General features: G+C 45.3%; 1 protein-coding gene across 4 annotated transcripts in view; it reads right to left on the bottom strand.

Moving 5' to 3' along the window:
- LOC148050999 (uncharacterized) overlaps window positions 1-15,532 on the bottom strand; it is a 269,483-nt gene extending 253,951 nt beyond the window's left edge. For 2 of the 4 annotated variants that reach the window (XM_087740409.1, XM_087740405.1), the window contains exon 1: window positions 15,434-15,532. The gene's annotated coding sequence lies outside the window, so the exon portion shown is untranslated. Of the gene's footprint in view, window positions 1-3,259; window positions 3,331-15,433 lie in introns of those variants that run through there. The other 2 variants (XM_087740406.1, XM_087740407.1) reach the window with 2 other exon arrangements.
- Between the last annotated feature and the right edge of the window lie 8,528 nt (window positions 15,533-24,060).

Below are 24,060 nucleotides of genomic sequence, written 5' to 3'. Positions count from 1 at the left end.
AGAGAGCTGCTGATGGCCAGTAGCACAGTTACATATCAAACCTGGGTCACCCCAGCCTCTCAAAACAAGCTGTTTTATGTCTTTTCCCAGTAACTTTTCATAAGGTGCATATGGAGTGATAAAAAAAAAAAAAAAAAGGACAGACACAAGACAAGGAAGAGTTTTAAAGGCACCAGTGGAATTAGATGCCCAACTTCCTCCAAGTGTGTCTTAAGGCTTCTGGAGTTGATCGAATAAAATGGCATTATCAGGCAAAAAGCTGCAGTTTCACACAGTATCTGCCCAGGTTTCCCTGGCACCTCTGCAGGCTGGAGCTCAATGAGGCCACTGTGTTTTATGGAGGACAAGCCTTTACGGATCAGAGTCCTTTCTAGGGAAGGCTGCAAGTTCTGGAGGCATTAAAAAGTGTATGTATATACTGTGTATAGACACATACAAAAGTAAAAATCAAACTTCACTGACAACCACTAAAGTTTTTGGTTTGGTTTAATCTCTATTTTAGTTTGCAAACTTGCCCGTGTACTTCTTTAAATCAGCAATGTAATTTCTGAACTATTCTAACCCAAAGAACCACCCTTAATTATTACATGATACTAAGCAAAAGGCATCACAACACACATGAAGCACCAGGACCCCGCTGCTGAGCACCAGCCCTAACACTGCTTCTGGGTTTTGCTCCGAGTACCAGAGCCAAAACTGTTCTCAAGCAGTTACAAAATCGGGATGCTTGCTATTAAGCTTCAAGTTTCCTTCTACTGGAAAAATGCTGTTTCAGCTGAATTTGGTGGAATTACAGGAGCTGATTAGGTTAACCACTGACTCTGTTTCCTGGAGGGCATCTGAGACTATGCCCTGACCCAAATTATTTAATCTTGATCCAGATTTGAACGATTTAATTTTAAGCTCCACATCTCTGGGAAACAAAAAAGGTAATACAAACTTCAGAGCAGCTTTTAAATTTGAGAGGTAGCAAGGGGCAGAGCACAAACACGATTGCTCCCAGCCATTCAGGGCAGCAAGAAACAAAGCCTTGCTGCTCCTGCTCCGAGCAGAAAACTTTGCCAGAGCAGGTTGTGGAGGGAGGGGACGGGGGTTGATGCCAGCTGGGCACAACCTGGCCATTTTGCAGAATATCACAGTGTCAGTCAATCCTTTAGCTTCAGGACCCAAGTGAAGTTTCTGGCCAAAAGAGAGAAGAGGGGCAAATGAGCCCAGGCAGGCTCAGGAATCACTCCCTGGGCATGCCAGCCCCCTGCGCTCACAACCTGGCTCCTCCCAGCCCAGGAGAGGGACTGGACTGAGGGTCCCTGCCCTGTCCCACATTATTTATACCTGGTAGACTTTAAACATCCCCTCTCCAGCTTCAACCATAAGCTCCAGCCTGGCCCTGAGATATTTCCCAATGAAAGCATCATTAAAAAAATCCCAATTACTTTTGTTTGGGATGTTATTTATCAGACTGAAGGAATCCAGCCACACTGTGTCAATGACAATGAACATCGTAGCCTGGAAAAGATAAATATTGATCAGCTTGCTCAGTAATAGCATCAGGAGATGAAAATACTTCAACTTTTGCATGAAAGGGATTTTTAAATAGCACATGAAGTGTGCAAGCATATTCTAAACTGCACGATGCAGCAACGTGCAAAACCGCGTACTGCACCTCATAAAACGTTCAGTGAGATACTAGAGGCTGCACAACTGTGTTAGTAGGATACCCCATACAGCTCATTAGCCCAGGGGAGAAGCAACTTTTATTAATTCAGGCTAAATGGCCCTATACCTTGGCTGAACCACAAGGATGTATTCACAGCAATTTCAGATATCTTTTAACTGCACAACACTGTGCCACATACCTTAAAAACTGAATCAATTTATCTCAGGACTCGGTTCAGCATAGGACAATTTAGCCCAGGTATTTTAGCACCAACCACACATGACAAAAGTCCAGTTAAAGTATTACAGTAAGGACAGTATAAGCTTACCAGCAACATCGAAAAAAGGGACTTCCAATGGGATGCTACAGCACATCCCCAACAAGCTTTAGACATGTCTTCTCCTCTGCTCCCAGACAGAGGGGTAACATTTACAACCTCTGGCTGCAGTCAGTAAATGGTGAGAGGGTTCACCTGGGCAGCACTGTCCCATCCCAGCCTCCCGTTCCCAGCAGGACGGCAAAGCACCCCAAAACTGAGAACCTGCACACAAACACACAGCCCCCCTCTGCTCCAGTGCGATTACAGCATGCTTTTAATTATACCCAGGGCATCATAGCAGAAATCCCGAATACACTGAATCTATTTCAGTGAGGGACAGTAATTTTTAGTCTTCCCTCCACAGCCTATAACCTCAGCTGAACAATTCTGAAAAAGCCATGTCCTGGTGAAGCAGCCAAGCTTTCTCCCATAAACTCCTGACCTACAAATATGCTTAATATGTTAATTTTTGTTTTGGTTTCAGAACAAAACCTGCCTTTTAAAGAAAATTTTAACAGATTCTAAACCAGAAACACTGCACTCCCCTGAGGCATTAAAAAATGCAAACTGAAGACTTCCCATGTGTCGGGGTTATTACTTATTTCCTTCTAAAAACAGAAGAAGTGTTGCAACAGTTGTAATGCTCCAGCTCACTAGGCCAAGAAGATGTTTTCTTTCTGCACACTCATTAACCATAGTGTGGAACTCAATAACTGTTCTAATTTCCTACCTTAAATGTTTTTCTTCCCCCCAGTTTTCATTTTATGCTTTACATTTACATAAGACTACACTCCACCACTTACCTTGAGAGTCTAGTTGCTGTCAAACACAATAAAAGGAAAGGAAAAGTGTCTGGAATCACAGAAGCTTTAGTGTTGAAAATTGTAATTTAATTTCTAGAAATGAATTTAAGCACTCAAAGGTTTCTTTGTCAGCCACAGATGAGAAATTGATAGGCTTTGAAGGCAAGCAAATGTTTTTTTAGTTGAATCTCTCAAGTAAATATTTATGTTAGATATAATAAGAGATGTTATTTCACACCACAAATTAAATACCAGCTAGTTATTAAATCTGGTGCAACGCTATGAAACTCTCTGGTACTGTTGCCCACAATAGGTGCACTGTAATTAGGCTGGCTGAGCTCCAGGAAGGTTCCTGCGCCTCACCAAACCCAGAGCACTGGACAAGCTGCTGCTGTGGTCTCATGAGTCCTCGGTACCAAGCCTGGCTCAAGTACAGATTTGCTGCATGATACAGGGGGAAAAAAAAAAAAATCATCTAACCTTGCCACACTTCTGCTGCTTTCATAAAATGCTGTCTTCAGGAGCAAAACACTGCTGCTTCTCTAGTTTGCAAGGCCTCAGAGTCTGTGAAAAGAGAAGAGGGCCCAGCCCAGGAAAGGGAAGGGACAGGACCCTCCATGCTCTGGGCAGGCCAGCAGCCTCCCCAGCTGGAAGATGTTGGATTACATCCACATACCCCCTCCGTGGAGTGACGTTATCAGTGTGTGAGCACATAGAGCCCCAACCTGTTCTTTAAAGTCTTAAAGGTGCAAAAGACTTATGCTGAATTTGATTTCTAAGAATAAATACACCAATATTTACACACCTGAGGCATAACAGAGACAAAACCCGCATTGTGCAAAATCATCCTGAATCCAGCCCAGACAAGTCATCTCAGTAGTGCAGATACAGCACCACGAGCTTCCAAAAGCAAGCAGTCTGGGGACCTGCGACACTCAGCAGGGGCTCTAACAGAGGAGGCACCCCCCCCTCCAGCACCACTGCCAGGGCCAGGCAGGCTGGAGCTGCTCTGCCCAACAGCCCCGCTCTGCTGCGGCACGGGCACAGCACCAGTGCCACCTGCACACTTATGCTCTGCTGGAGGTGACAGAGCAGCACCAGATGTAAATGCTGGTTTTTTTCCTTTAAGTATCTTATTGCACAATCACAAGAAGGCTTCAAAGCATGCCAAAGAGTGGGATAACAACACTCCACAGGTGAAAAGGCCTTTCATTTCTCTTTATCCCTCTAATAACCACTGATGATGGACCATTATCCTACTGTGTTGCCCTGCCTTGTTGTGTCTTAATGCATATATTTAACAAGATTACTTATGAGTACAGCACAGTGGATGTCTAATAAGGCAAGATCATTAATTTTGAAAGTCCAGCTTTACCTCTTATTACTGCAATATTTTTGCCCACTGCCTTGGCAGAGCATGAGGGCTGTAAACCAGCAGGGCAGGGCAGTGGGATTCCTTTACTCCACTTGGAGCTGCTTCACTGCATGTAGTTTAATATTCTGGTTATGGCACATTGTAAAAGCTGCTTTGGATAGGGCACTCATAAGTCATTGCAAAATGTCAGAAAGTAAAGGGAAAAGTTTGGCTGTAATAGAGGGAAGGGATGAAGGAAACGCACTTGGATATCATCCGTAACCCTAGCACAATGAAAATACCCAGGCTGGTGAATAGTACTGAGGTACATCTCCTAACTGGTGTGGCGGTACCCAGCCAGGCAGGGAGCCTGGAAACACACAGAAGCCAACAGGAATCAGTCAGTGCATAGCAACACCTTGGTCCAGGCTTGCAGTTTGGTGCCCATGAGCAACCACATTGAACTCAAAGATAATGCCATGTGCTTGAAATCAGGGCAGCAGCTTTCAAATACACAATTTAATAAGACAAGATGACTACATCCATCTGTCCTTTCCACACAGGAGGGCAAGAAGCAGCCTTGCTGCTGCTCCTGCTAGAGACTCATCATATCGAGGAGACTCATCATATCGAGGAGACTCATCATATCGAGGAGACTCATCATATCGAGGAGACTCATCATATCGAGGAGACTCATCATATCGAGGAGACTCATCATATCGAGGAGACTCATCATATCGAGGAGACTCATCATATCGAGGAGACTCATCATATCGAGGAGACTCATCATATCGAGGAGACTCATCATATCGAGGAGACTCATAGAATGCTTTGGGTTGGAAGGGACCTTTAAAGGTCATTAGTCCATCCACCCTGCAATTGGCAGAGACATCTACAACTAGATCAGCTTGCTCAGAGCCTGGCCTTGAATGTTTCCAAGGATGGGGCATCTACCACCTCTCTGGGCAACCCGTTCCAGTGTTTCACTACCCTCACTGTAAAAAATTTCTTCCTTATATCCAGTCTGAATTTATCCTCTTTTAGTTTAAAACCATTACCCCTTGTCTTAAAGCTACTGGCCCTGCTAAAAAGTCCGTCCCCATCTTTCTTATAAGCCCCCTTTAAGTACTGAAAGGCTGCAATAAGGTCACCCCGCAGGCTTCTCTTCTCCAGGCTGAACAGCCCCAGCTCTTTCAGCCTTTGCTCATAGCAGAGGTGTTCCATCCCTCTGATCATTTTTGTGGCCCTTCTCTGGACCCGCACCAACAGGTCTATGTCCTTGTACTGAGAAGCTGAGGAGCACAACATCCCACCAGCAAGCAACACTGCAGCGTATGGGCACCCAGACACGTTATTTAACTAAGAGATGCTCACACAATCTCCTCTCACTCCTGAGGTGTCATCAGGTTGGGAGAACTTTTTAGCAAGATGATGCAATTCTAAAAGTACATTAAATTAGAGAAGCACCAAGGTGTAAAATAAGGCACACGTTCTTACTACTAGCAGACCATCATAATATTTTCGTCTGTTCATCAGGATAATAAAACAGAGGGTAAAGCTCTGCAAACACAAAATTAAGCTAGAATTCTAGCAAAGAAGGGCTGGAAATAGTACTGCATTTCACTATCTACCAATGAAGAACACAAGCATACACTTTCTAAAGAAAGAACGCATCCATAGTATGCTAAATACAGTAAGTATTAATTAAATCGTTATTAGCAATCAAAATCTAATTTCTTTCTGTCACTTTCTGATATCTTAACTAAAGGCATATTTGCAATACTATTAAAACGAGTTACAGTTCGAGCAATAGAGCTGCTTGCAATAATTCAGAAACATGTACACTTTCATATGAATATATCATGCCTAACTAATGAGATTGCTCATTTCATAACTTCAGTTCCATTTTTATTATTTCATAAAACTGGAAGTCCTTATCCATTTTATGAAAAACACCAAACCTTTGTGAAATTCATTAAATAAGCATAAAAAATTCATTAAACAAGTGAATTGCATTCATGGCTGCTTTGATGCAAATGCCCTTTAAGCAATGTAAAACTCCATATTGATTTAACCTTTCATGTTCTGATATTTCCATGTGGAGATATATATATATATAAAAAATCTTTATTCAAGGAATGAAATTAAGTGCTGATCCCTTGATCTCCAGCCAGGGTGAGGCAGACTGGTCAATTTAAATAGTCACTGCTGATCAGCAAACAGCTGAGTTTGTATTAAAACAGAGCACTAGTATTCCTGCGCATCTTTGCTGGCAAATACACACATGTAATATCTTGGGCCAAATCAATATGATGCCTGAAGTTTCCTCTGTAGCAGAAAGTCTAACCAAATATTGGCTAAATCCTGCAGGACTAGTTATAAGAAGGCCATGCTGGTCAACCAAAAGGCAGAAGAGCCTCTCCTGAGTACCTGGTGAGGTTTAGCTGCTCGTTCCCATTGCCCTCGTTCCCGCTGAAAGCTGCTGCAAACAGCACAGCCAATAAGCCAGGGTCTGTCTGAACCTACCACCATGTGCCACCTGCACCAGGGAGCTGCCAAACCAAAGGATCAACTCAGTTCTCTTGGGGTTACTCTGCATCCCTTCATCCAGTGGTTGCAACATTCACTTGTCTCACCTCCTACCTTCAAACTCCACTGAAAGCACAATGCATCTACAACAAATATATGCCTGCTACCCAAGGTGTGCATCTGATTAAGGCTGGAATTGTCATTGAATAAAAGTACTTGCACTCCTCCAATCATCAAAAAAACACCTGTTGATGAGAAGCAATCATTTCCTCAAAAGCTTATAACAGTCTAACTGCAGCAAGCTAAGAAAAAGACATCCAGTGTATTGTAAGATAACCGTGCCCACAGCTGGGGTTCATGCTGGATGTCAGTAATGTCAGGCACTGACTACTCATCCCACCACAAATACTGTTCTTGTAAGTACCAGTTCGGAGGGTACTAGGCAAACCTGCCACACCAAGCTTTCATGCAGTCCCAGGAGATCAATGACTACAATGGGATTCCAAGACCCTCGTTGTTGAGCTAGGCCTGAGGCACAACGGTGTGAGATGAGCAGACCTTGGTGACATCTCTTGGTTTACACCTACATACTGCTGTACTGTTAGTTTCTGCTGTACTTCATATCCAGTAGTTCTAACGAAGAAAATGAAATCAGACAGTGCATACATGGAGGAGAGAGTGACGTACCAGCCTTATAGCTTCCCGAAGTCCACATTTCAATGATGCCATTCCTGAACCACCTCCTCTACAGCCCTTCCATGCTTCATTTTCCTTCCCAGGTGCCTCTCCTGCACACTTCCTTCTCCCTCAGCTCATTTGGTTCCAGTAAACTGAGCCAGAAACAACTCTATTTCCATTTCTAACCATTTAGATTATAAACAATAATTTTTACACACCAAAACAGGTCTTTAATCCTCATATTTCCCTCCAAAATACACCCAGACATCCTTATTCTCAGTTAGCCCAGCCAAACAAAACAAATCAAGTTTCTAGGCCAAGCTTTCCAGGAGTTAAAAATAAGCCCAAAAGTATTAAAATAAATTTCAGGAAAAAAAAAAAATCATAGGCAACATATTTAAAGTATCATAATTTTTACCTAATGTCCCAGAAGACACTGCTTCAAAAGGAAAGATATTATGACTTTTCCTCCAGAGAAAGAAAGGAGGAATCACATTGAAAATAAGCTTTATAATAAAGGGGTTTCAGCCTTAATCACAGAACTGCATAAGCCAGCACAGCAAAAGGCTGCTCCCAATTCTGTCATCACAACAGTGAACAAAAAGACAGATGAAATCATCATCACTTCCCACCGCTGTGCCTCCCAACCCAGCCCCCACTCACCACTCCTCAGCTGGCTGAAAACTGCCCCCCCCCCCCCCAGGAAGGGCATTTGTGATGGAACAAGCCCAAAATAGTACTTGAAGTCATTTAACTTAATCATTATTAGGTTTTAGTTTAGACCTCCCTTGACACCATTGGCCAATAATAAGGCCCCCCAGGTACCCTACATATCCTTAAGCATTGACAGTCTTAGGAGGGCACATCTCCACCTACAGCAAGATTTAAGACTGGCTTTGTAATAATTAAAAAAAAAAAGGGGGGGGGGGAATAAAAACCTTGGGAGCTTTTTTCCACAAATATTAATTTAACAGACAAACTATGTTTTATTGATAGTTCCAATAGTAAATTTGCCTGCTGTACACACTGCTGCTGATGCCTAAAATAAGATGTGCAAGAAGAGATAATCTTGTGCCTAAGGCTTTTTTAGGATAATACACAACACAAGCTTGCAACCATTCAACCAAGAGAGATTCAATAGAGCACCGCTCTGCAAGGGCTGCTCCTTGCCTTTCCGGATCAGAAAAGGAGCTTAGCATTCCCGCGTGCGTGCTGCTATCAGCTTCCCCGCTCAGGCAGGCGCAAACTCACACAAGTGTCAGTCCTGCAAGTTTATTCACAAATTAGACTTTCATTTCAGAAAATCCTTGGTGTGACAACACAGTGGCTTTCAAAATATGACTTTCTGTGTGCTATTGGAAACGGAGGGATAGACTCCAGAGAGCCTGCAGCACAAACACAACTCATTCATCTGGAGCGATATTACTTGGCAGGGATATAAAATTACTTCTGTATATTTTTGGAAAAAATATTATCCTTAAATTTTGCAGGTGAACAAGCAGATCTGGAGTGCCTTAAGGTCAGTGGGATGATTCCAGCTGAAAGTCTGACCTGGGATTTTCTAAGACCCCCTACTTTTACCATCACCATGCTGAAACGTCACCCCTCAGTCAAACAGGGACTTTGCCATGGATGCCAGTAAATCTCCCTCACCATGCACGCAACTGCACCCACTTTCACCTTCCTTCTTTCCAAAGTGCACGCTCCCAGCTCAGCTGCCAGTGGGGAAGTTATTGCAGCTGCAAATAACCAGGGTGCTGTTAATCTGCAAACACAGCTTTCTGCAGCCTTTTCCTTGCATTTAAATCAGTTTCACTTGAGAAAAAAAAACTGTTTGTTTTAGCTAGGCTAACTAGTCAGTGATGTGTTTGGCTGGAAACCTGTTATGTTTTGCTACTTTATCATGTTGCTATTTCCATGTTCAAAGGCTAGTTAAATTATTTACGCTACACTTCATATATTGTGTACAACACTTGCCTTGACACAAACAGCAGCAACTGCAAAGCCAGTTTCCTTGAGCCAGTGCTTCAGAATAACAGTGCTGCGCTTTGCAGGGAATGACCCATTCAAAGTCTCAAGCTCTCATCCTCCCCCGCCCCCCCCCCAAAAAAAAAAAAAAAAGAGCCACGCAGACATGACTTGGCTTCAAAGTTTCAAATAGCAATACTGATTTAATTCTGGAGGATATTACAAAATACTGAGTAAAAAGGAATAAACTGAGCATTAGCTCAGTGCAAGAGCTTGCTACATCTGAAATTCACTGTGAATGATAAATTGCTTTCAGCCAATAACACCCAATGCTATTTTAAAATGTATATTATAGAACATGTACTTCAAGAGGCTCTGTGAATATTTTATTACACCATCCCAATCATTTACACTGTGTGATATAAGTCTCATTGTAGCTGCACTCCCTTTTAAGCTACAGTTTGATTCCCTCCCTATCTTTTTATTTATTTAATCACAACTCAGTTGAATTACCATTTCTTTGCTTATCAGCAACCAAATTGGGCATAAGAGTTAAGCAGCTCCAAAAACTCTGGAAGTACTTCTGTGGCCAGAAAAACGCAAGCCTCCTCAGAGACAGCAGAAGCCTGAAACCACACTTTAGTGACCATCACTCACTAAGGGAGCGCACACACACCTCCAGTCTCGCTGTTCTGCAACATCACCCAGCGGCATTTAAAGAAGACGCACAATGTGAGGGTGGGCAATGCTGTGGCAGGACGGCTTTCCTACAGCGCTGCTGCAAAAGCTAACACCCTGTTTTTCTAAGATCCACTATGGACGATCCAGAGCAGAGCAAGCCCTTATTGCTGCTTTTCCCTTGCCAAACAGCACCAGCCACCCCCACAAACTGGAGGATGTTTTTTCAGTGCCACCTCATTTTCTGCTGCATTCCAGCCAGCTCTGGCATTCTGCCACTAAAGCGAGGGCACGGGGAATAAACTCGGCACAAACTCCGAGACAATTCTAAGCAATGGTTATCTACAGCAGATCTGATGGTGCCTCCCTGGGATGCCTGCAGAGAACAGCACAGTGCTGTACAGACATGCACTGCAACACAGTTGTTGCCTAAGGAGTTCCCAGCTTCATTTCCCTTCTCTATTTTAGTATATTGAAAACAATAACTTGTACATTAAGCAGAACAGGGGTCAGAGGCTGGGGAAGGAGATTATAAACAAACTCTTTTGGTATAAAATATTACTACACTTTCCATATTGATCAGTAAGCCTAGGTTCTGCTATGTACCTTACTGTATACTATTATTAAAATTCAGTTAAGAAGCATTTTACTGAATTAGGTCAGGGCCTGAGTGTTCCCCCCAAGTTCAAGCCTTGATATTGCACAGGTCTTGTGAATTGAGTCATAGATATCAAGAAACATTACAAGTCAAATCAATATTTTATAGTCTTCGCACAGATTGTAGTCTGAAACTCTTATCAGCATGATGCTCTGAACCGGAGGATTTGCAGGAGCTAAAATAATTTACACTAATAAGGCACTGACCCATGCAGTCCTTAATGATCATTTAGCTTTGGCAATACTTTTTAGCACTATTGAGCTGCTTGGAGTCATTTTTTTCCCAGCAGAAAACTCCTACATCAGATTAAGGACATAAGCAGTAACCTAACCACAAGGCTCAGTTTTGTTCCATGTAAATTCATTCCAATTATATAAACTGCTAAATTAAGAAATGAGGTATTTAAAACAAAGGGGTTATAACAGGGCCACAAACACACAAACAAACATCACAGAAATTCTTAATTCCATTCCTTGCCTTGTTTGCTTATTGAAGTGCCATATGTTGCTGCAAGTGCTATGAAAATATCAGAAGATCGTAATTATAAGGTTTGTTGAATTATAAAGAAGCCACTTATTTACATTTAAATATGAACAGTGGTAATTGAAATGTCACATGCTTCTCTGTTCTTGACTCCAGAAAAATATTTATCTACCAACAGCTTGATGTGCTTTCAACAATGGCCTGGATTCATGAAAGGGACTGTTACTCACATCACTCTCCACTTTTATTTATTTCTCCCTTCTGATTTACAAACAGTGGCTCCTGAAGTGCTCAGGCACTGACATAGTGATGAAGATGCTGCGATGCAAACTGGATTGTTACTAAGTTGGTGTTCAATAATTCTTTGACCTGTCAATACGGGAAGCCCTACAATAGCTTTAGGAAATCAATTTTAAATTGACCTCATTGAACTGATGCAAAACCCAACTGCAGATGCATTTAAACTGATTAGCTCTTGTTAAAGTCCGATAGCAAGCGAACCCGAGTCAGGCTGATGTTGAGTGCACACAGAGAGGGTTTACAAGAGTTTAAACTGAGAATTGCATTAGTTGAACCAGGATGTCTTTAAGGGAAGTAAACATCTAGAGACAGCTCCAGTGAAGGCACTGCACTCCTGGACAGATTCTGCTGTGCCAAACCCGCTTATGAATGAATGCGACTTGGAGCTTGACCCCCCTTACAACACTACCAACATCAGCAGAAAGCCTAAGAGGCTCTTCTTTTCAGCTTACTTAGTGGAATTGAACAAAAGGCCAAACCAGAGGAAAGCAGCTCGCTGTGAGCAGCAGGTTGCTTAGACCCACGTAGGGAGCAATGAGCGGTTGGCCCTGGGAGGGCAGAAGCCAGCCTCCCTGCATGCTCGCTCCCTAAAGAGTTACCATCACCTATCCTGGGAAAGGCTCTTTAAGAAAATCCCTAAGCCAACAAAATTTGAGCCTGAGCCTTCTCCAAGGAAGGTTAATGTCTCATTGCAGGGAGCTGGCAGCCCTGCTCCCCCTGTGGCACGCCCCAACTCCAACATCTGTGGCCATCAGAGGGCAGGGAGAAGCTTGCAAAACTTAGAGGGGCATCTACTAAAACGAGGTCCCAGATTTTATTATTCTAGGTCTAAAAACCATAATCTGTCTTGTGTAACCTCAAAATACGCAAAGATTTTCCAAGGGATTTTTGCTGTCAACTATTCTTCTTTTTTTGTTAGATATTAATAATTCCCATCATGCATGGACTGGTTTGGGCCTTTCTTTTTTCGGTCTTTCTCCAAGAGGGCTATTCCACTGCACCGTGTGAAAACCCTGGGGGATTTTTACCAGCTCTGTTTAATAGCTACACACTTCACCACTGAGTTAATGGTAAAGCTTTCAATTAACAGAAGCAGTTTTAGGCTAATGCTAAACCAATGAATCTCAGTCACCTGCTCTGCTTCCCTCTACCTTTCCCAAAACAATCCTTGTTTTCTGGTTTAATAATTAAATGTACCAAGGCCTTTTTTGAAGGCTCTGAAAAGAAACTAGGCTGACTGGAGTTTAGTGAGAATGGGTAACATTTGCAGGGAAATACTCAGGAGAGGAGAAAAAAAATGTTTTGGGGCAGTCTCAACTTGTATCGAACACTAACAGAACTCTTCAAAGTTATCACATCAAACACTGGCAGAGGTGGGTCTCTGCTGGGTTGTGTCACTGTGTGGGAGAGCACACACACCGTGGTGGCAGGAACAGCCGATACCCGAGAGCGAGAACAGCATCTCCAAAGCAATGGGTCAGTAAACAGCATAATGAAATGTGACAGTAACTTCATTTGTAAAATATACACTAAAGCTATCGGGGCAAAAGTGCTAATAGCAAGGGCAACATTTGCATAATTACACTGACTTTAAGTCTCTGGTTTTAAATTGACCTAACAGTGTCTCTCATTGATGCAAGCCGCAGTCAGCTCTGCTGTTACCAGACAGCACGCTGCCCTGGGCCTTGGCTACTCACCATGCTGGAGCACGTGGCCTTCAACTGCGACACAGCAAAGAGGTTTCCACCACTGGGGCTTTAGGAACACCCTGCTGTAACACTGCATTAATGACCAAATCTGGCTTATGAAGGACACCGAGTTTTATATTTTCTGCATTTCTTCGACATCAAAGATCTGCCAGATAGCCCTTACTGTTACCCCTCATTCTCTAAGCTCCAGTAATACAGCTCTGCTTCATCACTATACAGAAGTGATGAAGAACAGGCTGGAAGAACAAATAAGGGGCAAGTTAACAGCACAAAAGGAGTACAAGGGCAGACTAAACTGATATTATCTAAACAAAAAAACCCCGCCATCCTTTGGCGCAGTAGGGACATTCTTCCCACACCAGTTTGAACCTTTCCCTGGGGGGTTCACTCGCTATGCCTACAAACAACAGGTTTTTTAGCAGTTTAGATACTGCTCCTGCAGATATCATATCTATTAATACTAGAGAGGCTGACTGCATACAGTCTGTATGTAGCATTTAGTCATTCATAAGGAAATTAATTTAATATTTATTAAATAAACCAATATTCATACCATGGTACATGTTCAACTTGGCTTGCTGCTGCCCCGGGCTTATTTGTTACACATGACCAAACCAAAGGCATAGAGGTGACAAAAGAAGGCCACTACACTCATGGTGCTACCCAGCCCTGAACAGAAGAGCCCCCAAACTGGTGACCCTCCTCCAGGGAGGGCCCACAAGTCGTTTGCAAGCAGGAGCTGCCTGGCCAGGGCTGTGGGGGCAGATCTAATGAGGCTGTTTCCCACCTGTGCCCACAGCTGCGATGCTCAGGGCCCCTCAGAGGCTGGCATGCAGCCCTGCCTGCTCAGCCCCTCCCTAGCACGCCATGTGGGTCCCTTCCAACTTGAGTTATTCTATGATTCTACATAAGGGAGGCAATTACTTATTTCCACAATGAAACCCCATAACAGTCAGGCTACAAGCAATGGAAGGAGGTTGAATAAATATTTAGGCTTAACAGAAAAGTATGGGTAAAACAACCTATGGGGCAACATTTTTATTGAGTAATTTTACACAGTAAAACTACACAGAAGGTGATGAAGAGCACAAGCAAGCCAGGCAAGGACCTCACAGCAAGGCTATTCCAGCGCTGCTGACTGTCCGCTGCGTATTTACTCAGGCTTTTTCTAGCTCCGCATAATCAAAGAGGCACTGGGAGTGGATTGACAAGGAACAAACCAAGCAGATGAACAAGCCTTTGTCCATCATTTAGGGTTCAGCCTTGTGGGAGCCTGTGCCGTTACATGCAATTGAAACTTCGGAGAAGTAGCACCTCCCGGGGTCACCCCGTGAGCCCTGGCGAGGCACACGGGTAGGCTCGCTGCCTCAGTGGTTGGTACCACCAACTCATCTTTCGCTCTCAACAACAGCCAGTGAAATATACACAAATGTCTCCTCCATCACTACCATCAGTACAGGTCACTGGTGTGAAACCCATCCACCAAAAAACCAGCACATATTTTATAAAAATGAGAAGACAAGAGAAATACAAACTAGCCACAGTAGCGATAGCACTTCCCCAGTAGATATTAAAACATCAGACAATAACATCTTCATCTTAAACTCTTCCTTCAAAATAATAAGTGTTGCAGTTCCCCATTCCATCTTTGTTACATTTTGGTATTCTTTGCTTCATCGCCCATTTACAAATCATGAAGAATTCATAGATGAATAATAGATTGAAAATAATAGGTGTGTGTGTATATATAAAAATATAAAACCCAGCACAAGCTAAGAAGAGGATCAACTCTTCCTAGGCACAATAAATTAATGACTAAAGTAATAAAATTATAATAAAAAATCAAACTGGTACTGTTAAGTGTCTAAAATCCTTTTCAGTAGCTCTGACGAGCAGTCATTATTCTGTTCCACAATAAAGCATGTCATTTCATTGTCCATAGAACCTCCTCATAATACATAAATGAATTCTTTCCTAGAGGTTTCCCCATTATGTCTAGAGAATTTACAACAAGTTAAATTTAGCTCCTGTACCTCCTCCAAGAGGATATGCTACTCCAGCTACATGCTGTGCTGTACCTTAGCTAAGTAGGGAGGTAACTCCTACCTCTGCTATTGAGCTACTCTGCAACCTCAGGAACCCACCTCCCCACTTTGCAGCCCATTTGCCCACTCACCTCCCACCACCCAGGAAGACCCTTGGTAAGCGCTGCCTCTCCCAGGGCACTCCCCAGACCTAGTATGAATGCAGCTGGAAGACACGAGCACAGCAGGGACACCACCACATTCCTCACCCACCTTGGTCCTGCAGCCACAGGGCTCATGCCCCTGCTCCAGACACATTTCATCCTAAAGCACAGCCCCACTCCTGCTCCAGGTGTAGCAAATCCACTTACCTGAGGCCTTACAGAAACAGCTCTTCCCCCATCCTTAAATGGAGCTGCAATTGCTCTCACCGGTGGGCAATTCCCAATTACACTGCCAGGGAGCAGGGCTGAGCTCCTAGACCTACCTGTGGCTGCAATCACCCACATCATAGCTGCATTTTAATATTATTTATAAAATCCACATTATTTATAAAATGTGATGAATCCTCCAAAGTATATGTCTGAGGTTTTTACTCAACCCCACTTGAGAGGCCAGTAATTGACCCTCCTCCTTTGGTCTTCTCCTTTTTTTTTTTTTCCTTACCAGCACATTTGAAGAGATGATCTCCACCTGAGAGGTGTGTACAACCAAGGAACCCAAATCCCATTTCAAAAATAAAGGAGGCCCCTGGCATGCAAATACAATAGACTTTCAGCAAATCTCATGCCTTTAAATAACCTGTGGAATGAAGCCACCTCCATGACAGGCTTGCTGAAAAATGTTTTCCACAGGTTTGTTTTTTTTTTAAAAGTTCATTGCTGATTATTGCTTCCTAGTAGAAATAATAGGGCCTCCTCATTTTGAAAGTCCATCAATGAAAACATATACCCTTTTATGAGTTAAACTGTTTGGAATAACTTTAAACAATTACTCAACTCCTCTGAAATTTCTTTCATGGGATTGAAGGTTTTTCCTGTATCAAATTATCTGGATTTCTCATGGATTATGCATTTCTCAAAAACTCACTGTTTGCAGATTAAAGAGAGAAAGGAAAGTTAGAAAGGACACAATAGAAAAAAGATCAGTAAAGAAAAATATTTTAAATATTAATGACCAAGGGGGAAATGAAAGCACATTAAAGGCAAATGTGAGAGCTTTTAAATATGTTATTAAAATTGATTTATAAATGAGACTCTTCTTTAACCAAGTGCTTTAGCCTTCACTACTTATTTCCTTCTGCTGCCTCTCCAAGCATTGGTGTCACCACCCAAAGCCTATGGCATTAAGGAACGATCCAGAAAATAATTAGGCTGGCAACAACTATGGGCTGTTCAAACAGGAAAACGCCATTACATTAAGAACCTCAGAGAATGAGATGAGAACTCAGCTATTTTCAACTGCTGCAAAACCCCAGGCACTTGCAGGACACGTGTCCCAGGTAGGGCCGGAGGCTGGGGGGCCTTGCTGGCTGGGACGCAGCCGGGGGCTGCTCTGCTCACCCCACTGCGGCCCAGAGCCACCCCACGGCCCTTGCGGGAACTGAGCGAGGCAGCGGGCAGGCAGAGTGGGAAGGAAGAAGGTACCAGTCAAGTCCATAAATGTAGACACTAATTATTTACAAAGGTGGAAAAAGACATTTCCCATTTCTATCCTCCTCCTGACCCTCCCTCTGCACGGAAATCATTCTCATCGCCAGCGTGGCTGCGCACCAGCCCCAGCCGGGCTCTGAGAGCTGATCCACACACACAGAAAACCAAAGCAACGTTTCCACTGAAAAGTGCCTGGAGGCTGATGATGATGGACTGGAGAAGCCCGTCCTGTGCAGCCTGGATGTGAACCCGCACGCAGTGTACAGTGTGCCACAATCCCCTTCCTTCTGCACCCAGTCTCAAGTACAAATAAATTACCCCAGGAGCCTGCATTTTTGGGATTTATCTTCTAGAGTTTTTCAGCTTTGAAAACATTTCCAATGATGGCCCATGCGACCAGGACAGCAGACTGCAGATTACTGCTGCTGGCATGTCAAAGCACAAGCCGCTGCAGCTTCCCAAGCAGCGCGCGGCAGAGGGTGTATCACAAAACCAGCAACGAGCAGTATGCGAAGTCGTATGACTCCTGGGTCAGGTTTTATTAAAGGACACGGTAGCAGATGTGTATTGCACAAACCGCAGAATTAACACGTCCAAAATTATGGAAATTATCCTTGAAAGGAACAAATTTTGGGCATGAATTTGTGTAAATGGACAAAAAATGCTAATGTATGTTTAACAAATTAGTCTTTATTTAATTTTAGTTTAGATATGCAAAATGTTTTATTTTAAAGCTGCTATCCATCATAATAACATTATAGGTGAAAACTCCAAACAGAAATATAAAACATCACTGAGCACTACAGATCTCGTACGTGGGATTTTGTGGTGAGAATGGCCCACAAAACTCATTCTGAATGTCCTCATAAGATCCTTTTTATAGCAGGTTATGAATCATCACATGATATCTTTAAATGGATGATCAATACTATATTTTCCCATAAAACGTTTGGTTTGAAATCCGATTTTAAGTGCATTAGAGTTTTTGTGCACTGAATGAGTGAGTGTCATAATAAATTCTTATCAAATATGAAAGAAATATAGCTTAGATTAATTGCCATATTTATTTATGAGTCTATAAAATACATTGTGAAAGTCTTGGCACATTTTTGGGATACCAGCTTGAACTTTCAAGAAAGTTAAAAGCATTAAACGAGACTGAAAGCAGATTTATTATTGGAATGTTTTTAATTGCAGTTTCAACCAGACACAGGTATTAGAATGGCTGTGCCCTTAATGGCCATGTCTCATGTGTTTTTTCTTTAAAAATTATATACTTTCCATATTTTTATTGATTTTATAAGATTTATTGTAGATTAGTGCTGCTTGTGTGTGAAATCACAAGTGGTCCCAGCTTCCCCAGAGTAGTGGGCTGCAGATGGCCCATCACCGCGGCGGCTCCTCTCCGATGCTCCCCCCAGCACTCTGTACTGCCTGAAATACCGGTGGAAGGAAAGACCAGAGAAAAACCTGAATTACCTGAAGGAGACCAGCAGAAGGGTCCTCAGTGAATGGCCCAGTGGGTCCTGCTCTGCACTCCTTTCTACAAATGCAAAATGGAGTTAATTCAGACAGGATTTGGAGGGCGAGTCAAGCTGAGCTCCTTCTTTACTCAGACGTTAACTAATGAAGAGGCTCAAGGCCAACTGATTTGATGAGGCTGGGACTAACTGTCTTGGGTTAAGTATTTTCTGGTTTTGGAACAAGCTATAAGCTCTCTGTGTTTCTAATGTGCAACAAACACAACGGGGGTTTTTGTAAATTACAAATGAAAGTAAATAAGGAAGCAGTTCTGATATCCATGTTTAATAGTGCACGTAAGTTGGTGATAACTCTTGGAAAATAAGGCACTGTTGCATGTAACCAGCACACTAATTAAAAAATAGATCCTGGAAATTACAGCAAGCAGACTAGGTAATAGAATAAAACTGTCATTCACTGCCACAAAACAAAAATGACAAACTATACCTAAGGTGATATTAAATTAAAAACCTTCAGCTTGGCAGCCAAATGACTCCTTCACACCAACCGCCCATCAGCAAAGGCCTTGAAAGCACAGACACAGCTTGGTGGTTAATGGTACCTGGTGAGCCTGATATCCTGCTCAAGCTGTGTCAGAACGGCAATCGCTTTGTCAAAAAAAAAAAAAAAATTATTCAAAATTATTTCTATTGATTTTACTGGAAACTGAATCCACAGAAGGGTCAGCCTGAATGAGAGCTGTGACACCACCCTGACCCTCCCACCTAAGTTAGCCCATATCTCAGCAAAGCACAAACAAGTCCTCAGAGGTGAAGCTCTCACGAGTTTTGTGTAGACGTATCTTCACCGGATGAACTCACACTTTATAGAATAATCCACAGATAACCCTAAGAAAGCTGGTACAGAAGCATTGGATTACCCTGACACAGAGCACTCTTACAAAAGTATTTCCTCATCAGCCAAGTACGGCTTCAGAAGCCAGATTTAGTGATGGCCCCAGATCCAAGAGAAAATCCCACCCAGGAGCAGGGGGAAGATTCACGTCCAGCTTCCACTCGCTTGGCCGCCTCCTGGCACAGAATGGTCCAGATTAAAGCCCTGGGTCCAGCCATCCTCCAGCTCCAGGAACGCTCAAGCCCAACTGTTGATTTACAGCCATATCCTAAAACTTAATCACAGCAAACACAGTGATGATCTGAGATTCAACAAATCCATAGGTCATTACAAAAGTGATGATGGGAGCCAAGTGGAGCTGCCGGTCCTCGGAGAAGAGGCAGGAGGGCGAGGTGGCAGGGTTAGGCCACCACAAAGGACTGTTAGGAAGACGCAGCTCACTGTCACGGTGAAGGAGTGCACACAGAAGTGGTGCCTAGGGATCCCTGTGAATATTATTATTACCCTCGTCTGTCTCTTACTTAATTTCCAGATGAAATTTTAAATGGCTCTCACTTAGCCGCCCATCTAAATGAGAGGGTCTGGAGAAGCAAAGTAAAGGCCCACCCATGTATGTCTTTCATTTGGCACATACCAAAACCAGAGCAAAGTTGTGCAGCTTCTTGGATTCACTAGCCTACATACATAACTCTCTGGAAATCCAGTGACATCTTTTTGGATGCTCCCTTTCAGAAGGCAAGTGTCCAAAGGCAATCAAAAGTTTTTCCTGATGTATTTCAAAAGTGATCTAAAAAAAAATCTACTTTCAGGTAGGAAAAAAAAAATCTACCTTCAGCTGACGAGGTACCGCGCGTTATCTCAGCAATTGTATCTCGCCCCCTAAATCAAGGTATGTCCCACGCTTCACTGTGCCGATTCTCCCCTCTGTCCCAAAGCCAGTTCTTTCTATTTTCTGCCTGTATGTTAAGCAATTAAAATGCTTTATCTTCAACAAGATATTAATCTTAATATTGTCCTAATTTGTTTCATCTTTTTCTGCCTCTCATGCAGAAATCAGTCTTGACAATAGCCACTGAGATAAGGACAGTAACCAGCAAGCTTCACAATAAGCCATCATATACACTATTTTAGTTTGTCAAAACAATTAGTGTTCATTTTGGCTTTATTCAGTTAAATCTGCAGTGACTGATCAGTATAAATTATGTATTAGGCTGCCCAGCTGTACTTGTTTATTCATGCATGGACTTGAAAAATCTTCATTTTCTCAGTACAAAAAAGCAACAGCCAGAAAATCCCCCCATATTCTAAAATATAAAGACACTTTCTTCTCAGCCACATTTCTGCTACATGTTTTTGAAGCTGCTTTATTCTTATCCCTCTTAGAACATTAGTCTTCCTTTCCAGAAATGATACTTCAACGCTTATTTCAATTAACCTATTATTTCATTCGCAGTTATCGGCAGCTGCATTTGCATCAGTGGGAAGCACGTACTGTTACTTTCACCCCTTGCAATTACCTCCCGAGCAAAGCAGTATCAGAACTAAACCAAATGATGTTGATTTTAAAAGCATCAAAAATCGTGTTGTAGGCTGCATTTGAACTCCTGCCTCACTTCAAGAGGAACTGCTCGCAGAAATGTTTACAGTTAAGCCTCACGCTCCTCTCTTTCAAGAACAGAAGTTTGTGAATCAAGAGAGAGCATTTTCTGGTTTTGCTCATATTTATAGTCCCACAGTCCTCGCTGGGATGACTGGGTGAAGTGGGGGTGGGATGATACGCTCGCATGTGGGAGAGAGATGACACAGATTTAGATAAAGGAAAGAGAAAAACCTGCAGTGACCACATACAGCATCAGTTATGCTTCTCCAAGGCGCGCTGTATGAGCAGAATGGACATCTGGCTGTGGAAGCTGTTTCCCTGCGATGAAAAGAACGGCAAATTGCACACTCCTGCCCCAAAGCTGCTCTCCACCAAGCCAAGTTCAAGGACCTGTTAACAGAAGGTTTATGCCAATATTTACAAATTGCAAAAAGATGTTTCCACAGCTTTGACATGGCAAGTCCAGTCGCTCAGTGATGGACTGACAGGGTGAATGGTGGCAGCGCTCGGAAGAACACAAAGAGCCAGAGTTTGTGTCCCCCTGAAGAGCTGGGGAGCAAGGCAGAACTTGTATTTGTTAATGGGAACGCCACTTAATATCCCAGGCTGTAAGGGCAATTAAAAGGGTCGCCTGGGTGGCTCTTGGGCATGTATAGAACAAAGCATGCTACAGAAACATCTCCATAGGGCAGAATGCCGTACGTGGAGAGAGAGCTGGGTTGCCAAAGGCCATCTCTCAAAGCTGGGCTCAGCTACAACGTACCTGACAGGTAACAGATTTGCTTTCACGTTGATTGTGCACGATAAAGACTGGCAAACACAATGTTTGCATTGATCTGCCTTATGTCTGTTATAAAAGTGCTTTTGCGCAATGAATTCTGCCCCGATTTCGGCGGCCGCCGTGCTCGTCACATTGGTGAGGAGGGCGAGAGGCCTGCATGCAACCTGCCAGCACGCACGCAATGCCAGCGACAGCTCCCGTGGGCTCTGAGCGCAGGCAGGATGAGCACACAGCTACACTTGTTGTTTCTTTCATCAAATAACTTAAGAAACGTTCTGGTGAAAAGACTAAATTTTGCTGAATTAACTGCTTTAGAACAAGTGGTTTTATTACTTTATAATTAGCATAATTTCCCCCATAGGGATTCTTTTAATTAAATAATTAGCAGTAATGTTACCCAAAGGTGTTCTGTCATGAATTTTCTTAAGTTAATGCCCCCGTTAAGGACAGCCGAAACGGCTCAGTTTAACACAGCCTGAGCGCCCCTTCTCGCCAGGCAACGGCCGATGTTAGAGGGCTGCCACCCCTGACCCCGAGCTCCGGGCCACGTTAGAGGGCTGCCACCCCTGACCCCGAGCTCCGGGCCACGTTAGAGGGCTGCCACCCCTGACCCCGAGCTCCGGGCCAGCCCGCTCCCCGCGCGGGGCGGGCACGGCTCGGGCACGGCGCTCCCCTCCTCCCCCCGGCCCCGCGGGCAGCGACCGGGCGCTCTGCTGCCCCGACGGCGCGGACAGCCCGCTCCGCTCCCGGCCCCGCCGGAGGGACCGCGGCCGGGGAGAGGCCCGTGAGTGCCCTGCGCCGGCAAAGGCCGCTCCGCCCGCCCGCCGCCCCCCCCGCCCGGGCCCGAGCCGGGGCCCGACCGCCCCAGCCGCGGCCGCCGGCGGCGCTGCCCGCTGGCTCCCGGCGGAGCGGCGCCGGGCGGGAGGGCAGGGGCCGCCCGGCTCGGCCGCGCCGCGGGGGACAGCACCCTGGGCCGGGCCGGGCCGGGCCGGGCCGCTCCGGGCCGCCGCGCATCGCTCGCGGCTCGGCAGCGCCACCCGTCGGGGAGCGGGGCGGGGCGGCGGGGGGCGGCGGGCAGCGGCGGGCAGCGGCGGAGCGGGGCCGCTCCGGCGGGGACGGGCGGGGGCGCGGGGCTGCCCGCCCCCGCCGCGGGGCACGGCCCCGGCCTGCCCGCGACAAGTGCCGCCGGGCCAAGTTGGGTTTTTTTTCTTTTTATTATTTTTTTCCCTTTCTTTTTCTTTTTTAATTGCCCCCGGCAGGATATCGCGCCCGGCCGGGCCCGGGAGCGCCGCGGCAGCCCCGCCGCAGGGGGGGGGGAAATCCCCATTTACCTCCCGGGGATCTCGCCTCAAAGGCAAATTCGCAATATGTAAGTCGCTGGTTAAACAAGGGCATTTCCATTTGTTAATTGATGCAATTACGCCGCAGCGGTAATGGGCAGGCCGGGCTGCAGGCAGCCATCCATCACCGCCCCACTGACCCGCCACGGCCCCGCCCCCCCCCGGTGGGACCATTTCGGGCCCAGGAGAGAGGAACGGCTACCCCGCTCGGCACTCAGTGGGGAAGGAGGCTGCGGGCTGCCCTCCGGCCGGCTGCCTGCCCCGGCCCCGGCCCCGGCCCCGGCCCCCGGCCGAGCACGCCGGGCGAGGCGAGGTCCGACCCCGCTCCCGCAGCCCCGAGGCGCCGCGAAGGGCAGGGCAGCCGGGCCGGGGGGAGCACAACTAACGGGCTCGATTGCAAAAGCGGTGCCGTGTTGTAGAGCAGAGCCCGGCCCCGAGGGTGGGAGCCGGGGGCGGCGGGAAGGGCCGGGGGCCGCGCCGGCCCCGAGCGCTCCGGCTCCGGGTGCGCCCCTCGCACCGCCGCGGCCCCTGCCCGCCTGCAGCCGCAGGGTCACGCTGTCCGGGGGGGCACACGCGTGGATGCCGTGGTCCCCCCCCCCCCCCCCCAGTCAAATTTGGATTGTGTTTAAAAGGGGGGGGGGGGAGGGGAGAGAGACCAACCGCAAAGCACCTCCGGTCCCTGCCTTTGACGTGCATCGCAGCACAACATTAAAACAACATGAAACAAGTGCTGCGAGCGGGCGCGGGGCGCTGCCTGCTCCTGCCCGCCGCTGCCTGCTCCTGCCGGCAGGGCCGTGACGTCACCCCGCTCCTCGCCCACCGATGAACGCTAAAGACCTATAGAGCAGAAAATAATACAACAAGCAAGCTCCGTATCTTGCAAGCCCTACGTGATTTTCCCCCCCTCTTTGAAAAAGCCCCTTTGCACTTAAACTCTCTATACACGTGGGGTGGCTTTTTAAACTCTCTATGCAAACATATTTATTAAGAGCGATGGGAAGTGGGGGGTAGCCTATTTTTTTAATCCAGGCACCAACCCCCCCCCCCCCGCCTCAGATGTCTGGCTGCTTTTCTTAAGTGCAATCATCTATAATTGAGCAAAAAAAAAAAGGCATACGTGGAAATGTGTGTGTGAGAAGGTGCATCTTGAA

Source organism: Nipponia nippon, unplaced genomic scaffold, assembly GCF_047370975.1.
Source record: "Nipponia nippon isolate SJK-2023a ecotype South Korea unplaced genomic scaffold, ASM4737097v1 scaffold_7, whole genome shotgun sequence".
Classification (NCBI taxonomy): Eukaryota; Metazoa; Chordata; class Aves; order Pelecaniformes; family Threskiornithidae; genus Nipponia; species Nipponia nippon.
The sequence above is the reverse complement of the archived record's forward strand: the minus strand, read 5'-3'. Positions and strand labels throughout refer to the sequence as shown.